Source organism: Pinus tabuliformis, chromosome 9 (genome assembly GCF_031772625.1).
Source record: "Pinus tabuliformis cultivar Carrire ecotype Pingquan chromosome 9, CPIR1, whole genome shotgun sequence".
Taxonomy (NCBI): Eukaryota; Viridiplantae; Streptophyta; class Pinopsida; order Pinales; family Pinaceae; genus Pinus; species Pinus tabuliformis.
Window position 1 is genome coordinate 1,443,128,708 of NC_142307.1, and position 22,819 is coordinate 1,443,151,526.

The 22,819-nt window shown below is 41.1% G+C and overlaps 1 protein-coding gene across 1 annotated transcript in view; it reads left to right on the forward strand.

Moving 5' to 3' along the window:
* The window catches only part of LOC149153992 (endonuclease III homolog 1, chloroplastic-like), a 269,840-nt gene that overhangs the window by 33,716 nt on the left and 213,305 nt on the right, over positions 1-22,819 (forward strand). The window lies entirely within an intron of this gene.

Here is a 22,819-nt window from a genome sequence, read left to right on the forward strand (position 1 = left end):
TGAAGTCACCTGAGAGAGGAGCCTCATGGCTAACTGCTGAAGAGGAGAGCTTGTTGCCCCATGATTTGCCCACCAAGAGTAGGGCTTCTTAAGCCCCCTGTCTCTAATCACATCATAACCTCCAAATCGACCAGTGCCAGTGGAAAACTCTGCAAAGGCATCCTCCACCTCAGCAAGCAATGCACTATCCTGATAAATCCACTTCAATGCCTCTTTCCTCCCCTGTGAGATTTCACCATCCATGTGAGGAGGGAATCTGCGGGAAGGTCCACCATTCAGCCACTCATGGCTGTAGTATTTGGGGTTCAATGAGTGAGCCAAACAATGTAAAGGTGTACAATTCTTGTCCCATCTGCGGACAAGAATATCATGTATGGTATTGCAGAAGGCCTCTGGTGATGTCTCATACTGGGGGCACTCACTCTGTAGAATAATGCTCCTCACAGACTCAATCATGGAATCCCATCCCTCATAAACCTCTCCTAGGATGGGTTTGTCTGTATCTGCAACTCGAAGCAAAGAGATGATAGGGTCCATGATCCGAATAATTAGATCTACCCTCTCCCACCAAGCATCATCTAGTACCGTGTCCTTCACTCTTTTAGAGGCTGCCTGATCTGTCTTTCTCCAAAAAGACCAAAACTCAGAAATAACCATGGACCCAAGAGCAGTCTTGACCTCCCTCAACCTCTTCAACATCATGAATGAAGATGCAAACCGTGTATCAACAATCTTCAACAATGATAGATTGCTGTACTCCTTGTAGATAGTGAGGGCATTTGTATGATTTTGCACAAAGTTACGGATATGTCTTGCATCCTCAATAATGCTTCCAATCCAAAGCACATCAAAAGCAATGGATTTCAGTGCGAAGTTCAATGAATGGACAATGCAAGGTGTCCAAAACACTTGTGGATATTTAGCTTCCACAATCATGCCAGTCGCCTTGCAAATAGGTGCATTATCTGTAATGATTTGCACACAAGAATCAACACCTACCTCTTCAACAACTCTAATAAATAACTCACCCATAAATTGTGCATCCTTGTATTCGCCAAGTGTATCCACTGCTTTCAGGAAAACTGGACCATTCAAGGAAGACACCATGAAGTTGATGATTGAGTGTCGTGCTGGATCTGTCCATCCATCAGAAACAATGCTAACCCCAGATGTTGGCCATGATGCCATAATAGGCTCGAGCATTTTTTGCACCTCTTTTTTTGCCTTCGTCAACAATGTGGTTCTCAGCTTCTCTGACCCAGGAGGCACATACCCTGCTGGAGCCCCTTGAGTTAGAGCTCGGCACATCTCAACAAATAAAGGTGAACGTGCAACATTAAATGATATGAAGTTTTGATAGAAGAAGAAGGCAATGGTGAGATCAAGCTCTTCCCGTCTTTCTTTTTGGAAAATCCTGTCCATTGGACCAAGTGATCTTCTTTTTAATGCTTGTCCCCCAGTAGAAGTAGAACTCTCAAATGGAAATTTGGTGGTGGCTTTCCTCAAAAATGGAAGGGGGTCTTCATTCTTGCCCTTGGGTGCTTTTGATTTTGAAGCCAGTGCCACATGTTCCATACCAACATTGGCCTCCTTTTCCAATTCTTTTCTCTTTTGTGAAGTAATAACTTTACAAGATCCAATCCCACAACCAGGTATAGCCAACAAATGTGATTTCACACGGTAATATGTGCTTTTGAAAGAAATGTTACAAAAGTTGCATTTCCATTGCACATTGCCTCCTCCCTTTCCCTTGTTGTTTGGCCCATCCTCTCTTGTGACATATTTCCACAATGGATATTTTTCATTGTCTTTAAGTCCTCTTCCCTCAACATTACTTGCAGCAGACTCTGATGATATTGGGGGAGGAAGAGCATCTCTACCCATGACATTCTTGCCCTTCCTTGCTGCCTTTGATTGAGCCATGTTACCTCAACCTGTAAAAAAAATGAACAAACTGCTGTAAAAATTTAAATGAACAAACTGCTGTAAAAATGAACAAACTGCTGTATTACGAAACTATTTACCTAAATTTATATACATATATATAACTTGTTATATTTGAGTGGACTGGGATTTGACTGAGTTATGGGCATGCTTAGCTTAGTTCATTGATGACAGCCTACAGCCACAGGTTATTTACTTATCTATATATGGACTAATACGTTCTTTTCCTAATGTGCAGACATAATACTCATCACTACCTACAATTTTTTGAAGCTGTAAGACATGCCATTAATGTAAACAACTTCAATATGTTCAGTTCATGGTTTTTCAAACAGTGCGGCAGCACCTTATGACTATACTTCTTCATGATTAGGAGTTGTGCAAGGCTTGACCTTGGAATCACTATTGTATTGAAATTTAAACTGTTTAAATTTGTTCATGGTGGGCACCGTTGTAGAAGTTTTTGATCCAAGGAGCAATTGTGGGCTTCTTTTATACAAGAAAACGTTCAATCTGAGGTGGGAACGGGATCATTTTTAAAGGCATATTGCATCTTCCCAAACGATTAACAGGATCCCTATGTTGTTAAGCATACAAGTCACTGAGTCAGACATAAGTGCATTTCATTGTTAATTAGACTCACAGAACATCCAAGCTTTAGTCATTTTGATGAGACTCCTGGATTCATGGTCTTGATGTAGCTTGAAAATATATCATTACAGCATGTAGAACTTCTCTCTGAAAAAGGAGGTCAACTCAGGAACTCTAGTGGGATGATAACTTTAGGTCCTAAACTTAAAGATAATCACAACAAAGTTAAATTATTGTCCGCTCAAACAGTCATAAAAATGTTTGCGGTCCGCTCCTCGCTGCAACAAAGCATTATAATTTATGACTGTTTACAACCACACGGGTTTTTAATTTTTGCAAATCGTATCAACTGGATATGAATGAAGGGTCTAAATGTTGAACACGGATTTTTTATTTACAAAATGATTACAAATACTAAAACTTTAGAAACTAAATTTAGCATCGACTCATCTATATAGAAGCATGACAAAACTTGCGCTTTCATGGTGGCGATTGAAGGTTGTAACCGGAGGTTTTATTCTAATAGAAACTTATGCTATCTTTTCAACCGGTGATTTTAACGATGCCTGTGCGGCTGTGCCTACTTACCTGAAGTTTAAAGATGCCTGACGTTGGGTGGACTGTGGACGTTGGGCGGTCCGCTCCTCGCTGCAACAAAGCATTCCTTTGCCAACCACCTTGCAGAATGACTGAATGAGCTGAGAGGGACGCCCCTTTTTAACGTAGCAGGTGTTCCGAACCCTCAAAACGAATCGCAAAACCAGGACTCGTCATTAAAAGTCGAGACACGATTTGGAAATTCGGGCACGTTACTGGACACGACGTGCCACAATAGGACACGACGTGCCCTGCAATCCTGACACGAATCGGCATAGAATCGTGTCCGATTCGACCGATTCGCGATTCGTCAATGGTTTTGAACGAATCCGGTTTCCTAGATCATAAGTTATAACGGGATGGCACATTAAATATGTGATTGCGATCTATATATATATATATATATATATATATATATATATATATATATATAGATGCAATACAATACTCAGGCCTGAGGATTCCATTGTAATACACTTTAAAGTTACATCGCATCCGCCATATCACAAGAGCCTTATAAAGCCTTGCCACATTGAAAGTGTCGATTGCGGTAATATACGGACCCGACCGGACCATTGCAATATGATTTAATATATTATCGCATCTGTCGCATATCGCAAGCCTCTTGTAAAGCCTTGCCACATTGAAAGTGCCGATTGCGATATATATATATGGACCCCACAGAGTTTTTAAAACAGTTTAAAATAATATCGCATTTGGGTATCGGGGAATTGGCTATGTTATGTGCAAATCTGCTGATTGCGATAAAGTTGTGGAGGAGCGGACCTAATGAAGTTATAGATGCGGGCGTAATGCATTTGAAGTCCAGCCTTATGTGTTCAGAGGGTGTTTTTCCGTGTATTCTTGTGTATCCCGATAAGTAATGTTGCCCGGGTTTTTTAAGGCCAAAAGCATAAATTAACGCTTCCGATAGTTTAGTGGGCATGAACCATTGCGATAGCGATATGCGATAAGGTATACCTCAAGAAACGTGCATAGGCGAGGAATTAAGAAAATGATGTCTTGCGTCATAGAGGCACGACTTATAAAAGACATCCAGAAAGTTGCGATTGCGATTGGAAAGTGACGTGGCATGTGGGACCTCCTTGTTGATAGAGGAAGCCATGGATCGGGAAGCTAAAGAATCAAGTGAGCGTAGATGGACGAGTGAGCGCAGAGGAAGCTAAAGTGACTGGAGGAGAGAAGCCAAAAGGTCGAGCGAGCGTTGAGGAAGCCGAAGAGCCAGCGGAGGAAGGAAGCCAAAGGTTAGGCGTATTAGGCATATAAAACAGAGAACAAGGAAAGTTTAGAGGTTGGAAAAATTGGAAGAAACAGAGGCAGCGGTAGGTCCAACAGGACAGGAGGAAGCTGAAGGTCCTGCAGGACAAGAGGAAGTCGAAGGTCCAGCAGGATAGGAGGAAGTTGATGGACGAGCAACTCTGTTGATTGGGCTAACCTGTGAAAGGCTCAAATCAGCGATGAATTAATCAGAGCTTAGTGCAGCTAATAGTAGACTCGCTGAAGTTGTGTGGAGAGATTATTAGAGATCATGATGGCTATTGCAGACTCTGTGTGGACAGTATGAAGAGTTGTATAGACTTCTTCATATCAAGACTGATTGCCTTTGATGCTGTAGCATGGAGACTACAGTGAAGCTGTAAACAGACAAAACTCAGTAAAGAAGAGTTATGAGAGCAGAACATTACTATCAAACATGCCTTGACAAGAGGGTTGGAGCCCTTAGGGTTGGTGCCTCAGAAGTTTGAAGGATTGGTGTCCTTGGAGTTGGTGCTTCTACAGCCAAGGTTGGTGCCTTGACAAAACAGATCCAGACAGCAGTAGAGGGGTGGAGCCCTTGAGGTTGATGCCTCAGAACTGGAAGGATTGGTGTCCTGGGAGTTGGTGCTCCTAAGTCCAAGGTTGTTGCCTTGACAAAACAGAGTTGGTGCTCTGGAGGTTGGAGCCTCACAAAAGTCCAAGTTGGTGCTTGGCAACAGATTGGAACGATATATATATATATTGTATCTATTTTATTGCAAAGATTATATTAATAAAAGCATTTATCCCTGTTGTTCATCTTGTGTTCTGAATATAAATGTTTTGACTGGAAAAAATAACAATTGAAAAGAAATACTGATTCACCCCCCCTCAGTATTTCCAACAAAGACTACAAAGCAAGAAGAAGAGCCTTACACAAAGGCACCTACAAGAAGGGCAAATCAAAGAAGGACCTACATCAAGCTACAAGTCATCAAGTTACTCTCATCATCAAGTCAAGTCCACTTGGAGAAAGCAACTTGAAGAACATCAAGATCTAAGGAAGGCAAGCCATCAAGTCTTCAAGGAGAATGCAAGTCTATTACATCTCAAAATCTATCAAGTAAGTATATGTCCCCTTCTGAATATACATCAATGTCTTTTTGCAAGGAAAGCAATAAATTGGTCAGTACCAATAACTTTCTTGCATGGAAGAAGAGGACTGATTTACTTCTTAAGGAGAATGAACTCCTAGAACACATCAAAGGGAACATTACTATTCCTGCTAAGGAACAAACTCAAGCCTTAGCCAAGTACAATAAGGATGAGATAGGAGCTCAAAGGATTCTAATAGAATCCATCACGGATTCTTTCATTCCTTATGTCTCCAAACTTGAAACATCAAAATAAATCTATGATAATCTAGCAGAGCTATTCCTGGTAAGCACTGTTGGAGAAGTGATATCTCTTCGAAATGAGTTGTACAAGATGAAGATATCAAAGGAAGGAATAGCTCCCTACTTCATGAATATCTCTGAGATGAGGGATCAACTTCAAGATTTAGGGAAAGTCATGTCTGACAGAGAAATGACAACTGTAGTACTCAATGCTCTCTGAGGATTGGGGCAATTTCACATCAAGCATATATGCAAAGAAAGAAGCCACCCCACTAAGTGAAATGTGCTCTCTATGCAAGATAGAGGAAATAAGACTCTAAGTAAAGGAAGATATGGGATCAAAGGAGCAAGCATTTGCTTGGCCAAGAGAAAGGGAAAATTTGGCAAATCTGGTTCACAAAGAACAAACAACAAAGATATGTCCAAAATCCAATGCTATGGATGCCAAGAATATGGACACTACAAAAGGAATTGTCTTAAACTAAAGGACAACAACAACAAAAGAAAAAATGGAAGAAGCTCACATGACTCAAGAGGTGAAAGAAGAAGAAAAGAAGCAAAAGAAGGAAGATCTTCCGGATCTCTACTATGACTAAGTCAAACTCTTTACTTAAAGTCTTCTTTCAAAGTTTTGAGTAGGATAGGATCATGTAGGAATAGAATAAAATTGCATGGCTAGAAACATCTTCTAGAATCTAGAAGCATGAAGTACATAGAGTTCTAGATACTCATGTAGAAAGAGCATTTATAAATGAGAACAAAATGCATGGTTAGAAATATCTTCTAGAATATAGGAGCATGGTAGATATAGCTTAAGATATTCATGTAAAGGAGCATACCCAGAATAGGACCTGATCCAAAATGAAAGAAAATTGATCATGATTAAGAAGCTTAGAAGACCTTGTTAAATTATGGTATGTTCTATGCTTAGAGCAATTTACTTATTTTCTTTAATATAATCCAAAGATTAGCAATCACATGTGCATAAAGTAAAGTGCAGATAGAACATTAAACGATCAACAAAGAACAAGCCAAGACAAGAGACACAAGATGTGGCGGCTAGCCAAGGACAAACCCCAATATGGGGAACCCTTTGATCAAATCTTCTTTTATCTTCAATAGTTCAACAGAGAGAAATAGTACAAAATCTGATTTCTGAAATTTTATATTAGCAGCAGCAAACCATAAATCAGCAAAGTCAAACTTAGTCAAATGAGTGAAAATTGACCTCCAATATGCTTGGTCAATTTCCAGTCAACTTGCCCTTGAACAATTTGAAGAAGCAGCCCTAGAATAGCCCCAAAAGTTCAGTCAAAGTGCAAATTTCTGAAGTTGAATGCAGCCCTAAACTAGGGCAGTCAATACCGGTCAAATCTGAGGTTAGATCGCCTCGATTTTTGTGCCAAAAATTGCGGCCTGCCTAGGAGAGGCAACCACACCTAATTCGCACTCCTTGGAAGGTCAACGCTGGTTAAAGATGCTTGCTGTCCTGTTTCTGTGTCCTTTTTGCCCTAGGATGACTTCCTTTTCATCCACACGTGTGAGAGAGAGAGACTCTTTCTGCGCAGGAGAGAGAGAGATGTGTGAGAGTGAAGTGTCCAAATGAGGAAAAGAGCTCCTTGTATTTATATGCAAAACGTTGAGGTTGAATAGACATGACTGTTGGGCTTTTGAACCTACATAAGTTGCTAGCCGAATTTGATAATTTTTCCATAATCAAAATGAATTCATATCCCCATAAATACTTATCAGAATCGGATGATCTTTAGATCATTCCTACACCTCTCGATGAGAGGAATCTAGGAAAAATATCAGTAATCACAAATAAGGTGATCCACATGGAGTTTGGCCCTAGTTGCCAATTTTAACACTCCCTTCTAACTAGGGAGAAATCCATCAACAATCCATCTGATTGTTGCTACTATTCATCCATCAAATGCACAACCCTGTACAGCTTGTCCCCTGCTCTGCTTTGCTTTGCTCGGCTCTTGCTCGAACTATGAAGAAGAAGAAATGACCGAGGATGTATCATACCATCCTCCACTGACCCAAAGTCAGTCTCAGAGTGTGTACCACTCTCACTGATCCTAGATCAGTATCATTGATCCCAGATCAATGGATGTCATCCTAGCATAGGGAGTACAGTAAATACAACGATGCGTCCATCGATAGTACTACTATGGTCCCTATCCTCATTTCCCTGCTCATTGATAAGATGAGAGGTACTTCCCATGAGTCCCAGATTGCGTGGGTAGGATGCCTCGACAGGAGAACGAATCATCCTGTCCACAGGAGAATAAATCATCCTATTAGTGTATGCCATGGAGAACGAATCATCGTGGCCCACAGGAGAATGAATCATCCTGTTCCACAGTCACCACGGAGAATGAATCATCCTGTTCCACAGTCGCCACGGAGAATGAATCATCCTGGCCCACAGGAGAACGAATCATCCTGTTCCACAGTTGCCACGGGGTGTCACAGGGGAAGGTTGAACCTTTACCCTGTACATAGTGCAGCACCAGGGGATGGAGAGTCGCCTTGTGGTCACATGTTGCTCCATGAAGTACCCCACGCCCCCCTGGAGCTCCCAGAGCTCAATACATCATACTCGACCCTCATCAGAGGGTCTCTGAATGACACCAAGTCGTTCTCGGAAAGTCAGGAATTTGACCTTTCCTATGGGCTTTGTCAGAATGTCAACGACCTGTTCATCTGTACAGATATGTTGGAGCCTTATTGCTCCTCACTGCACCATATCTCGAATATAGTGGTACCTGATATCGATATGCTTGGAGCGATCATGGAATACGGGATTCTCTGATAAACGAATCTCGCTCTGGTTGTCACACAGGATCACGGTGGTATCCAATGTAAATCCAAACATCTCATTGAAGAGATTTCGCAACCAGACTGCCTCGCAGGAGGCCATACTGGCAGCAATGTACTTTGCCTTGACAGTGCTCAAGCTATCAACTTCTGCTTCCTGCTCATCCAGGATATCGAGGCAGATCCTAAAGAGAAACATCCCCCGGAGGTGCTCTTACGGTCCACCACATTGCCTGCCCAATCAGCATCAGTATATCCAAGTAGTCTCACATTTCCGGCAATGTATCTTAACCCATGAGTAATTGTGCCATGAAGATATCTCAACAGATTCTTGGCACCAATCCAATGTATGGGTGAGGTTCAACCATATGTTGACTCAATGTGTTGGCTGCAAAGCATATATCCAGACGGGAGTTCACCAAGAACATTAATGCTCTGACGAGTTGACGATACTCGGTAGCATTTTGTAACACAGGTCCAGCAGCACTACTGCTTAACTTCTTGAAGTCAAGTTCCATTGGGGTAGTTACGGGCTTACAATCCACCATACCAAATCTTTCCAATATCTTCACCACATATTTTCCTTGAGATAGGAAAATCTCCCCTGGCTTCTGCCAGACTTCCAGTCCTAGGAAGTAGTGCATAAGTCCTAGGTCTTTCATCTCGAACTCAGAAGTCAGCTCCTTCTTACTTTTGTGAATGAGAGGGTTTGCACCTATTAGAAAGAGGTCGTCAACATAAAGCACCAGTATGAGAGGCTTGTCATCTTCAACCTTAAAGTAAAGGTTAGGGTCGGCTTCACTCCTAGTGAATCCCAGCTTCATCAAGTAGCTATCGATCCTCTCATACCACGCTCAGGGTGCTTACTTCAGCCCATAGAGGGCCTTCTTCAACCTGCACACATGAGATTCTCGATCATGAATCTCAAATCCTTCGGGTTGCTCCACATAGACTTCCTCTTTGATCGAACCATGTAAGAATGCAGTCTTGACATCCATTTGATGTAGATTCCATCCTTGCGAAGCAGCAAGGGCTATGATGGAGCGGATGGTGGTATATCGGGCAACAGGTGCAAATATTTCGTCATAGTCTATACCCTCCTTCTGGGAGAAGCCACGAGCGACAAAACGAGCCTTATATTTTTCTGCACTTCCATCAACTGCATGCTTTATCTTGTAAAGCCATTTTGAGGTGACAACAGCTTTGTCCAGAGGTCGGGGGACCACATCCCAAACATCGTTTTTCATGATGGACTCATATTCTTCAGTCATAGCATCCTTCCATACTTGATGCTTGACAACATCAGTGAATGATGAAGGCTCATTTTGGATGATCGTGCTCATGATGGTCAGGTATCCCTGATACCTGTTCGGCTTCTTACTTTCATGGAAGGTTCCTCGGGGTGCAATGTGTCCTTCAGCATCATCAAGTGTCCCCCTAAGCCATGAAGGCCTCTTCCTAGAAGAGGAAGGTTCAGGCGGAGGGGGATCAATAGGATCCATAGGTTCTTCCACATCGGCCATCGTCTCTTCTTCCTTTTCCTTTGGTTCCCTGGTGTCAGCTTCTTTAGATCCTCTTTGAGTAGGAAGATTGTCTACTTTGTTAAGAGCCATATCTTCATCAAAGGTGACGTCATGGCTAATTTCTACTTCCCTTTGACCAGCCACATAGATTCTGTAGCCCTTAGTATTTTCGCTATAGCCCACGAAGATTCCTTTCTTTCCAGATGCACCCAATTTATTTCTTTTCTCCTTCGGTACATGAAAATATACAGGGCTTCCAAAAATTCTAAAATGAGATACGTCAGGTTTCTTACTAGTGAACATTTCTTCGGGAGTCTTGGAACCCAATGCTTGATGAGGGCATCGGTTTTGTACATATACGACGATGTTTGTAGCTTCGGCCCATAGAAACTTCGGAAGTCTTTGATCATGGAGCATAGCACGAACAACTTCCACAATTGTGCAATTCTTCCTTTCCGCCACACCATTTTGCTCAGGAGTATATGGTGTAGTAGTCTCCCTCTTAATGCCAGCCTCTTTACAAAAGTCATGAAACTCATTGGATTCATATTCAGTCCCATTATCAGTTCTTAAGATCTTGATCTTCTTCTCGGTTTGATTTTTGATCAAGGCTTTGAAGTGTCGAAACCAAGAGAACACTTCATCCTTCTTTTTCAAGAAGTATATCCAAGACTTGCGAGAATAATCATCTGTAAAAGTGAGATAATATGAATATCCTCCCAAGGAGTTCACAGGCATCATACCTGATATGTCTGAGTGAACCAACTGCAATATATCGGAGGTCTTGCTTTGGCTTGAGGGGAATGGTCCCCTTTTGAGCTTTCCTTCGGCACATCCCGGACATACACCTTCTTGTTCTACTCGGAATTCGGGCATCCCTGTCACCATCTTTCTTACATCGGGTAGAGCTTTATAATGAAGGTGAGCAAACCTCCGATGCCATAGTTCGGACTGAAGAGTTGTGTCACAAGACATGACACCTAGTGGACTTCCTCCGACCTGATATAATGAATCAACTTGAAACCCAAGAGTGAAAGCATCTTTAATATTCTTTTTCCATACACGTACCTTACCATCGCTGAAGGTCACCTTGTAGCCTTTGTCTTCCATTGCCGAAATGGACACCAGGTTCTTTTTGAGATAAAGTACATATAACACATCTTGTAGATGAATTGTATTTCCCTGATTCAATTGAAGAGTGACATTTCCAACGCCTTTCACGGGATATTTTGTATTATCTCCAAGAACAATTTCCAGGTTGGTTTCCTTCTCTATCAGATCATGGAGAGCTTCTTTGTAACCAGTGAAGTGCCTTGAGACACCACTATCAATAAGCCAATTTCTCAGCAAGTTCGGGGGAGCAGTAGTAGATAGAGCTGCTGGTAGATAATATTCATCTTGCTTATTGTTCACGGTGTTAGATTCATACCTGGAATTTCTTGCCTTCTTGAATGGTTGTCCTCTTCCTTGATTTCCAGTGCTTCTTTTACCTCTTCCTTTCGTCCTATCATTCCTTTGATTGCCTTGAGAGGGATTTTGATCATCGTCCCGATGAGAGTCCCTTTTATCAAGGCACTCCCTTGAATAGTGACCTATTTTATTGCAATTATAACATCGTCCTTTTCTTCCACCCTTTGGTCCAGCCTTTCCTTTGAATTTAGCCCCGGAATTGTTTCTTCTTTTAGTACGAGAAGAAAAGGCAGAGGGATGACCCTTAAGTATGGGCATTTCTTGTTCTTCCATCCTTGTTTCTTCTTGAATGCATCTGGCCATTAATTCCTCGAATCCAGGAATTACGCTGTTGTTGAGGAGAGTAGTCTTGAATACATACCATTCGGATGGTAGTCCTCCAAGAGTTGTGAGTGTCATTTCCCTGTCAGGAATTACTTCCCCAATAGATAAGAGATCATTCTTGATCTTGGTGATCCTTAAGAAGTATGCTTGCATACTCTCATCTTTGCCCTTCTTAATTTCCTTCAGCTTATTTCTAAGAAACAAGACTTGATTTGCATCATTAACTTTAAATAAACTCACCAGTCTATTGTAGATTTCCTTGGAGGTGTTCAGGTCGGAAATGTAGGCCACAAAGCGCTTGTCGATAGAGTCCCGGATAATCTTCCTTGCTTTGACTTCTCCCTTGGTCCATTTGTTCCTAACAGCAGCAGATGCATTTGATGGAGGCTCAACAATTTTGCCTCTCACATGGTCCAACACTTCCTGTTCTTCTAATGTTAGATCGAGAGGCATCTTCCACCCGTGGTAGTCAGACTTCTCACGAAGTTTGTCTTCATCGGGGAAGTGTGTTGAGGACCCCATGATTTCTTTCAGATAGCCTTGCCAATCTTCTCTTCGGTGATTGCTATTGCTCTTGCTTGGGCTTTGTCTTCACCTCAGCTCCGATACCATGTTAAATTATGGTATGTTCTATGCTTAGAGCAGTTTACTTATTTTCTTTAATATAATTTACTAATTAGCAATCACGTGTGCATAAAGTAAAGTGCAGATAGAACATTAAACGATTAACAGAAAACAAGCCGAGATAAGAGACACAAGATGTGGCGGCTAGCCAGGGACAAACTCCAATATGGGGAAACCCTTTGATCAAATCTTCTTTTATCTTCAATAGTTTAGTAGAAAGAAATAGTACAAAATCTGATTTTTGAAATTTTATATCAGCAGCAGCAAACCCTAAATCAGAAAAGTCAAACTTAGTCAAATGAGTGAAAATTGACCTCCAATATGCTTGGTCAATTTCCAGTCAACTTGCCCTTGAACAGCTTGAAGAAGCAGCCCTAGAACAACCCCAAAAGTTCAGTCAAAGTGCAGATTTCTGAAGTTCACTGCAGCCCTAAACTAGGGCAGTCAATACCGGTCAAATTTGAGGTTATATCACTTCGATTTTTTGTGCCAAAAATTGTGGCCTGCCTAGGAGAGGAAACCACACCTAATCCGTACTCCTTGAAGGGTCAACGCTGGTCAAAGATGCTTGCTGTCCTGTTTCTGCATCCTTTTTACCCTAGGATAACTTCCTTTTCATCCACACGTGTGAGAGAGAGAGACTCTTTCTGTGCAGGAGAGAGAAAGAAATGTGTGTGAGAGTGAAGTGTCCAAATGAGGAAAAGAGCTCCTTGTATTTATATGCAAAATGTTGAGGTTGAATAGACATGACTGTTGGGCTTTTGAGCCTACATAAGTTGCTGGCCGGCTTTGATAATTTTTCCATAATCAAAATAAATTCATATCTCCATAAATATTTATCGGAATCGGATGATCTTTAGATCAATCCTACACTTCTCGATGAGAGGAATCTAGGAAAAATATCAGTAATCACAAATAAGGTGATCCACGTGGAGTTTGGCCATAGTTGCCAATTTTAACAGACCTCCATCATCAAAAGGAAAGAAACATTTGCAGGGTAAGGGTCTTCAAGATCCTATGATGGAATCTTCAAAAGAAGATTCATAAACAAAAGCAGATGTCTCATTAGGAATCCCATTCATGGGATTCAAGAAAAGGATGATATGCAGGCAAGCTAAGATGAAGCAAGAAGGGCCACACCAAGGATAGCCAAATGAAGCTAATATGATCAAAGGAGAATCAAGATGAGGTATGTATGCATCAAAGTTTAGTCATGTTATCATTTGTATATTATTGAGTCATGGGAATAGTTCTATAACGTGATCAAGTAGGAAAGAATCTCTTTCACCAATGACATGCTCGAAGGCATCTACTACAATGCAGTGAAGGTCAACAAAAGAAAATACTCACATAAGGAGTATAAGATTGCTGACTAAGAAGCAAGTGAAGAATAAATGTTGACTAGTCCTAGAAGCAAGCAATGAAGAAGTGCTCTCACAAGGAGCAGAAAGTGGTTGACCAATCTATCCAAGAAGAAGCAAATGAAGAAAGAGATCAAGCATGTGAAGATTACCATGATCACCAAGAATCACTATCTGACAAGATACTTTGAAGACATCTCCTGAAAGAAGGCATGACAACTCTCACAAAGGAAGAAAAAGATCAAAGGACCCTTGACACCTATGAAGGCCTTGGAGATATGAAAGGTGCAGATAACTGATTCTACTCTACGAAGATGTCATGATGAAGAAGCCATCCAACGAAAACACCATTTAATGTTGAGGCAATATCAGGATGAAGTCGTGAAGGGCTACTAGATCAAAGCATGGGAACAAGCAAGTACAAAGAAGCATCCATGTGAAGAGTAGTCCGAAGCATAGACAAGATGACAAAGAATAACTAGATGACAAGAGAACCTGATATATGAGAAGAAGGCCACTTTCCACGAAGGAAGCAATGACATGACAAATCGGGAAGGAAACTGATCGATGGATGGTGCCCTACCAAGAAGAAGTTCGAACAAAGACTTCATGACATCAAAGGAAGGAGATCAAGTGGCTGGAAGATCCACGAAGAAGAAGTTGCTAATGAATGAACAAGTCCCTAGCTAAGAGGGAGTTATAACAAGTTCCCAATTACAAAGGAACTTGGAAAAGTACCTTGTCACAGGATACTTGGGCATGTCTTCCTCAATTGAGAGGAAGTAATAGACACAACATTCTTGTCTTCACCTGGGAAGAAAGAATGGGAGGATTGGGTAATCATTTGGCATCTGATACTCTTTGAGGATGTGTAGGGCATCCAAAACAAGAGTAGGCAAGAGGACCGATATTCTTTGAGGGTCGGGAACCCAAGATAAGAATAGTCCTAGAAGGTCATACTCAGTGAACACCAGGGTGGGTATATACCTTGAGAGACAATGACTAAGGTGTCTATAAGTCATTGGTCTCGCCAACATAGTGCTTTGATCTATCGAGAGATAGAGTTGTCAGTCAAGGCCTTGTTGTGGAAACAATGTTGATTATTATGATGCTATAACAAATGGATTGTCAATCCTGTTTCTCTTATGTAAATTATCCAAGATTGAAACATAGCCAAACACCTTGTAATGTTTTTTTCCCAAAAGAAAAATCGTAATTTTATTAATGAAAACAAAATTACATGTTGTAGATGCTGTGATGCATTTCATCGGCAAGTCAATGACTGCTGATCAGAGTTCAATGAAAACAAAAAATAATGTACAAATGGGGAGAAAATCATGCTTTTCTCCCTTTTTCCTTCTCAACCTTACGCCACTCCCCTTGAGTCGGCATCGAAGATACAAGTGCAAGTGAAGTGACAGCCTTAGGTCGAGGGTTGTCTTTATCTGAATCCGAGTTGTCTGATGTATGTAGTCGTTTGGATCCACATTGTTCCTGGTATCTTTGTCGGTTGCGAGTCCATCAGATCTTGTGGGTTTAATTCTTGTGCTTCTGGTTCTTTGTTCATCTGATTGTTCTCGTTGGGTATGGGATGTTCCACATCAGCTTCCTCCTCCTCATTAGAGACTGGTGGGGGAAATTGCCATCCCTTGGATGGTTTCCCTGTTTTCTTCTTTCTTCGGGTATCTTTTTTGGCTTCAGGGCACGTATTTTGTAGATGTCCTGTTTGCCAGTAGATTTTGCATCTAAATGCTGTATTTTCATAATCTAGTATCTGTGTCCAGCTCCATTGTTTGTGCTTCAGTTGGATTCGGTCTGGCAAGCCTTTGCTGAGATCTACTTCCACACAAATTCGTGTGAATGTGAAAATTATTTCCTCTAGTCTTTGTGTGTCCATTTTAATATACCGCCCAATGGTGTTATTGATACCTGCAAGGACTTGTTGGTTCCAGAGATGTAATGGGAGATTGTGCAAACGAACCCAAACTGGCATCCTGGAAACAACCATTGTATTGGCATCAAATTCTGGAAACCATGGTGTGATGAAGAGACCCGTGGATCCCCAGAACCATGGTCCATCCCGTAATATAACGTCTCTAGCCTTTGTTGAAGGGAAATTTACAATGAAGAAACCCTTGGAACATAGGTGAATTTCACAGTGAGTAGTCTAGTTTGTGAAAATCCAATGAAAGAGCTCAATAGGTTTGGGCCAGAAACAGTTGAATCGACAGATTATAGCTTGTTTTTCAAAAGTATTACAATGCTCATCTGTTTCTGATATATCTATGTTTAGTTCTGGGGTATAATTCAGTTGCTCCACAATATATGGGTTGGGTTCGGTTCCAACTTGCTTTGGTGTCGCTGTAGGGGTATTTTTCCCTTGGAGGATGTTCTTGAAAGAAAGTCCTCCATTTTTGTGCTTCTGATGTGTTTATGTATTTTTTGTTGAATTGCTCCCAATACCAAATCCTGTAGAATTTGTTTTACTATAGTCTACCGCACCACCTCTTAGCCTCAGATTGAGTATTATGGTAGACACAGGTAAAATATTGTAGTCCATGAGGGGCCTGGGGTCCTGGAGTGCTCTGCCCTCAAAAATCAGATGTTGTAATCTGACAGGATATCCAACATGATGGGAGATGAGATTCTTCAAATGCAACACACAGTCTGTTGCATGTACCCAAAACAAAAGTGACATCCCAGAAGGGGTTTTAATAAAGATTTGAAATCGAAAAGGATTTACCAGAGGTCCGGGTTCTATTTCCGTCTGAAGGTGTCTAGGCCAAGCAACATTAGAAGCGCCGCACTGGATTAAGGTCTCTGTGTTCTCCTTCAGGGTTCTGTTACCCTGTTCCCATTGGCCAATCTCCCTTCTATGATCAGTAGACCACCCAGAAACAAGTATCCCAAACAACGCTGTAGTCCAAGTTGATCGCGAGTTGATGGGGTGCATTGTTTTTTCCCCCGCATAAAATCTGTGAAGTAGATCCAGCCAGTGCAAGGGAGTACCCATGATCTTGAATCGCAGATATGGTGGGCAATCATAGTTGACGATTGTAGAGAGAAAGCATCCAGATGGTCCTGTCTCCACCATGGCGCCGCTCTCCCAGAGGACCATCTGCCGATTCGCACCCCCGGTTGTTCCATGCCTCCAAGCAATCCCCGCAGTCAAAGACAGTCCACAGTTGGGGAGTGTTTCAGCAATCCGGCGGTGAATGATTGCTTTGTGCCTGGGGAGATATACAAACCATGTGCAACAATACAACCCTATTTGTTCCCCTCGAAAACGTTCCTCAGCTGAATCTTCGCCATCGATCTAGTGCTTCAACTTCCCTGCAGCCCAGCAGGCTGTCCACGGAATGGAAAATGGTGTCGGCGCCCCAAACCCCATTGTTGAGTGGAGAAACACTATCCCTTTTTCCATTTTTCTCTCTTCTACCCTTCACCAAGATAGACCACACCTTGTAATATTGTATGAATACCTCCCTAGTTAAGAGGGAGTGTTGAAGGAAATGCAACTAGGTTCGGTCTTCATAAATGTAGTTTTGATATTTGTGCTTATTCAAGAAAAGATATATTATTTTTATAATATATGTCAATGAGTTTCTTGCTCATTGAAATAGGTCTAGCACATGTTAAGTGCTATAGGTGAGTCAAGAAGTCAAAAGAAAATGATTGAAGACCTTAAGGGCATGTTACATCATGTATGTTTATGTATTAGAGTCAAGAGAATACCTCCAAGCAAAGTCAACAAGTCTCCTCCATGCAACGACACCTACAAAAGAAGCAATTCGAATTATAAAAGGCAAGTCAACATACAAACAGTAAGTCAGCCTAAAAGGAGGGACAATCCTCTATATATAGAGGCTGTCCACTCCACTATAATGTCAAGCAAGTGCCTCTGAAATCTGCGAAGTGAAGGGAAAAGGAAAGGATAGAAAAGAGCGAAGGAAATGAGCCTCTATTGTAGCAAAGAAAGGATGAAGAAAAACCGAAGTGTTAAAGGGCTGTTACAGTCACACGTGCGAAGAAAGGAAGCCCTACCTGTGGTCAAAACAACACCACTATAATAGTCACATAATCTCGTTGGTTGGGCTAGATCATTAGGCCTATAATGCCTCTCACTCAAACGTGGAAGAAGGCTATGCAAGTGAAGGGAAAAGGAGAAGTCTCTTGTAAGGGTATTCCCTCACACGTGCGAAGAACTAAGGCTGCATTACTGCTGCTCCAAGTCTACAATATTTGTGAAAGAGAAGAAGGCTCATTTGGGAGGCAACATGATCATCTCCTTAAGCTAGAAAGGCTCCATCACAAGCGAGGTCATTCTATAGTATTCAATCCAAGGTCTCTACAGCTTCTGGAAGAAGTGCCGAAGGAAGAAATACGAAGTGCTGGAAGGAGGACAAAGTGCTGCAAGGAGAAGTAATCTTGATAGGGTTTGACTTGTGCTTGGAGGATATTCTTGTCAAGGGTCTAGGGTTTGGCATTGATCAATAAGAAGCTTCAACAAGAGAAACTTACTAAAGGGTTTTCCTCTCAAGAGAAGAGAGGTTTTGGCCCTGGCAGAAAGCAAACATCTTATTTTCTTGTTCTTATGTTTTTGGTCGCAGTTTGATGAAGTACTCACACATGAATTAATAAGAAGAAGAAGTTTAAGCTAACAAGAAGAAGTAAAAATACTCCACAAATTGTTATCAAGTCAAAAAGAATCACACTACAACTGATTGCTCTTGATTCTTCAACATAAAAGACATGCCCAGTCACGAAAGGACACCTACTTAGGTATATATGTCGGTCCTCATTGTAACATTCTACATCACTTGTACATTTTATATATATTAATAAATTATTACAAATACCTTTTGTGTATTTTTACATTAAAGTCAAGAAGCTATAAGTTTTGTTGCTTCAGTGGTATCAGAGCCATGGCGCACAATATAACCATGCGAGTCTTTGAATGTTGTTCGCCGCACAATATGTCGTTAAGTTTTTGCCTTGAATACGTTGAGCAGTTTGGTAAAATTCAAGAAGTATTTCAGCGATTAGAAAAATCATGTGCAAAAGTTAAAGCATGTATAAAGGAAATCAATAATAAGGAAGATGATAGCGACAATGAAGAAATAGAACAAGGTGAAGCAGGAGAAGAAGATTTTGACCAGAATGATGATAATGAAAATGAAGTTTGTTTGGAGCTGGAAAACGAGTTATCTCCAAAAGTGAGCACATGTCAGCCTACATGCATGGAAATCTCTTCAAAAGAGATTACAAATCAAGCAATGCCAGATTGAGGAGATTTGTTGGAAAATTGTGAAGAAGCAATGCCAGATAAGGGAGATTTGTTGGAAAGGTGTGAAGGGATCAAAATTACGGTTTCCAAAGTGGATAATACAGTCCATTCCCATTGTGCAGGTAAAGGGTTGTTATCTGGTAATTCAGAGAAGATGCCTTATGGGGATAGGAAGCACATTAAAACAGGTGATTTGGAGGGTGTTAGCTTAGCTGTTGAATATTCTGCAGTCCTTGAAAGGGGTAACTCAGAGAATAGTGCATCTATCCCCTCATCCAAAAGCAAAGAAAAAACTTTGGCTATCGAAGATGATGGTGACTTTGATTGCATTGAAATTTTAAGAAAGGCTGTGCATAAAAGACAATTCATTCTGACAGATGTTGCGAATCAGATGGGCATATCATCGAATTTGTTAACATCCTTGATTAAAGGAGATAAACATGATATCCCTATCGATCTACAAAAAAAGATTAGTGGTTGGTTGTGCAACTTCCTATCAAGTCAGATTAATACCTCTCAACCTGCAACAGAACAGGGCACCTTTTTAAGCACCAAAGCATATCGTTAGGATGATTTGGCTAGAGATTATGTTCAGAACGGAAGACCTAGCAAAAGAATAAAGAACAAGAAAAAGATTCTAAAGGCGACAAGCTGTAGTAAAGGAGAGCGTACACTATTTGAAATGGAGTCTTCTTTTCATAGTTTCAAGGCTGCGGGCCATGATTTTGAAGTTGTTACAAAAGAACATGCTAAAACTCTTAGCACTAGGATTGCTCTTTTTGTTCCCCTTCCTCAAAGCTCTCCGTTATACGAAAAAGAAGGGGTCACCCACGTGATACATGTTGTTGGTCCAAACATGAATCCACAAAGACCAAATTGTCTTGCAGGAGACTATGTAAAAGGATCCAAAGTTCTACGTGACACCTATTCATCTCTTTTTGAAATTTTTGCCTCTATATTCAAAACACGAAAATAATTGGTTCCTAATCGTGAAGTTCGAGAGTCTCTATATTCTAAAAATAAAGTTCAAGTTGGGAATAGTAATCAAATAAAGGAAACTAAAAATTCTGCCACCAAGAATGCTTTTGCAGTGCTTATGCAAGCATCCAGAAAAAATAATGTATATGAATCTGATAAAAAGACAAAACGACAAGACTTGGCTAGTCTTGAGATAAGCAAGAAATGCAAGACAGACACCGTGGAACATCTTCCTACAAATATTGAACTCGAGCTGCGAGATGAAACTGCAAGATCTAATTCGGATCCTATTGTTGATTGCTTATTGGGATACAGAAACAATGCTCAAAGCACAACCATAATCAAAAGGCAAACTGTAAATTAGATTGATGGGAAAAATTTCAAGGGCACAACTTGGGAGGCTTGGGCACAAGCTTTGCATGAGATTGCTTTAAATCCTCTCGACTGCATACCCTACTCCACCGTCGTTGACCTCCCCCAACACTTCCACGTCCATTGCCACCTTTTCGATAGCAAGCAAAGTTGCCCGGTCAGGTTGTACTTAGTCTCCGCTGTTAATAGTCGTACAAGGCGTGACTGTTCGGTCAAACAGGGTGGTGACGTTCCATTTTTAATAAAAACTAGGTGTTATATAGTTCCTAATGATATAGACGACAATACACCGGGCCGTTGTTCCGACTGTCGACGAGCTAGTCCACATAAAAGGCTGTGTCCCCCTTGCCGTGAAGCATCCTGTCCTCCCATAAAACGGTGTGACGTGGAGTGTGTGATGCGTCACGTTTTTTGGAAAAAGTGGATCCTCATATACGCCGATACTAGTTGTTTAATACATATAATGACATGGTGGGAGGAATTGCCCGAGGACGTGCAGGAAGAGATATTGTTGTGGCTTCCAATTGAATATTTGTGCAAATTTCACCTCGTCTCCAAGCAGTGGAACGCTTTGGTTTCTTCACATGGGTTATTTTATTTGGTAGGAATGGGTGATCATTTACACATCAAATCACTGTATCGTGCTAAACAGGAAGTATTGGTTTATAATTTTGCTCTCAATTTATGGAGTTGGCTCTCTCCAACTTGCCCACTAGAAAACATGAGACCTCATATTGAATATTCTACGACAATATTTGAACCTAGGCCGGGCATGAAAGTTCGGTAAACAGGGTTCCTCAGTATAGTTGACCTCATAAATCTCAGAATTGAATTGGTTCAACAAATAAAAACTCTACACACTTACGTCGTCTTGTGGTGGATCAAGTCAAACTAAGGATCATTACACTAGAATATCAATTGAGTTTTGCCTAATCTTTAGGTTTTATTACTTTATTAAAAGTAATAATCATTTCAAAAAAATATTTAACTGTATTAAAAAAACCCTAGTTCTAAAATAATATCACCAGAGAATTATACTTGTTAAGGTACTAGTGACCAATCATAGAAAATGACGTGAGCCAAGTGAAGACAATTATTCGAGGTTATTAAAAATAATGTGAGCCAAGTGAAGACAATTATTCGAGGTTAAAGTGAAGGAAACCGCCAACAATAAGCTTTGAGGACAAAGCTTTTGAAGGAAGGGGCAATGTTACGAACAATGTTTTAAAACTCCGACTTCGACTCGGAAACGACTGAGGGTCGACTTCGACTCGAGAACGACCGAGGGTCGACTTCGACTCGGAAACCACTGAGGGTCGACTTCGACTCTGACTTTGACTCCGACTTGGTATCAACTCGCCGATTTGATTTTAGTGACTCCGTTGTTGTAAAAAATACATTAAATATTTATTTTTTTATAAAAAACATAATTTTGAAGATTATCATTCATGTTTCCAAACACAAAACTTTAGAATATAGATAGAAGACATAGACAACATATGATCAAAGTAGGCTCATGAATATATCCATTATATCAAAATGGCAGCCAGTGCACTGTCTAATACATACATGATGATGATATAGAGATCAAAACAAAAGCACATAACCAAGGAGGCTAGAAATGGCCTCTACAACAAAAGTAAATTGTGGAACATCACTAGTCACCACTGACTAGTACTACTGGCTACTGCTAGAGGAGCCAACATCATCTGGCTCAACCTCTGAATCAGAGTCAGACAGGGAAACCCATCGCTGCTCCTCATCATCATCTCCAACTACAACTGTAGTAGTGGTAGCACTAGCAGGTTGTGGAGTAGCTGCACCTGAGATAGATGAGATATGTGCTTTCGTCGTGGCTGAGCAGAGGAAGCGTCTGCAAGTGGAGGACTTGGGGCTGGGCTCGACTCTGGTACAAGTGGATCTACATTCAACTGAACATTTTGTTCAAGTGATGCCACTGCCTGTAAATCCAAATCAAGATCCTCATCAGAATCAAACTCTGCTGGATGACTCACCACCACCCTATCTGATGTTGGATCAATATCTTCCAACACAATGGGATTTGAATTAGGTCTTTTGTTCAGCCATTGGTTGCGTCTGAGCTGGAGCTTGTATTGGATATAGACTAGATCATTTAACGGTTTTTGATCCAAACAATTTCTCTTCTTCGTGTGAATCCTCTCAAAGATAGACCAATTGCGCTCATACCCAGTAGCACTGCAAGTTTGACTCAAAATACGAATTGCAAACTTCTGCAATTGAGGC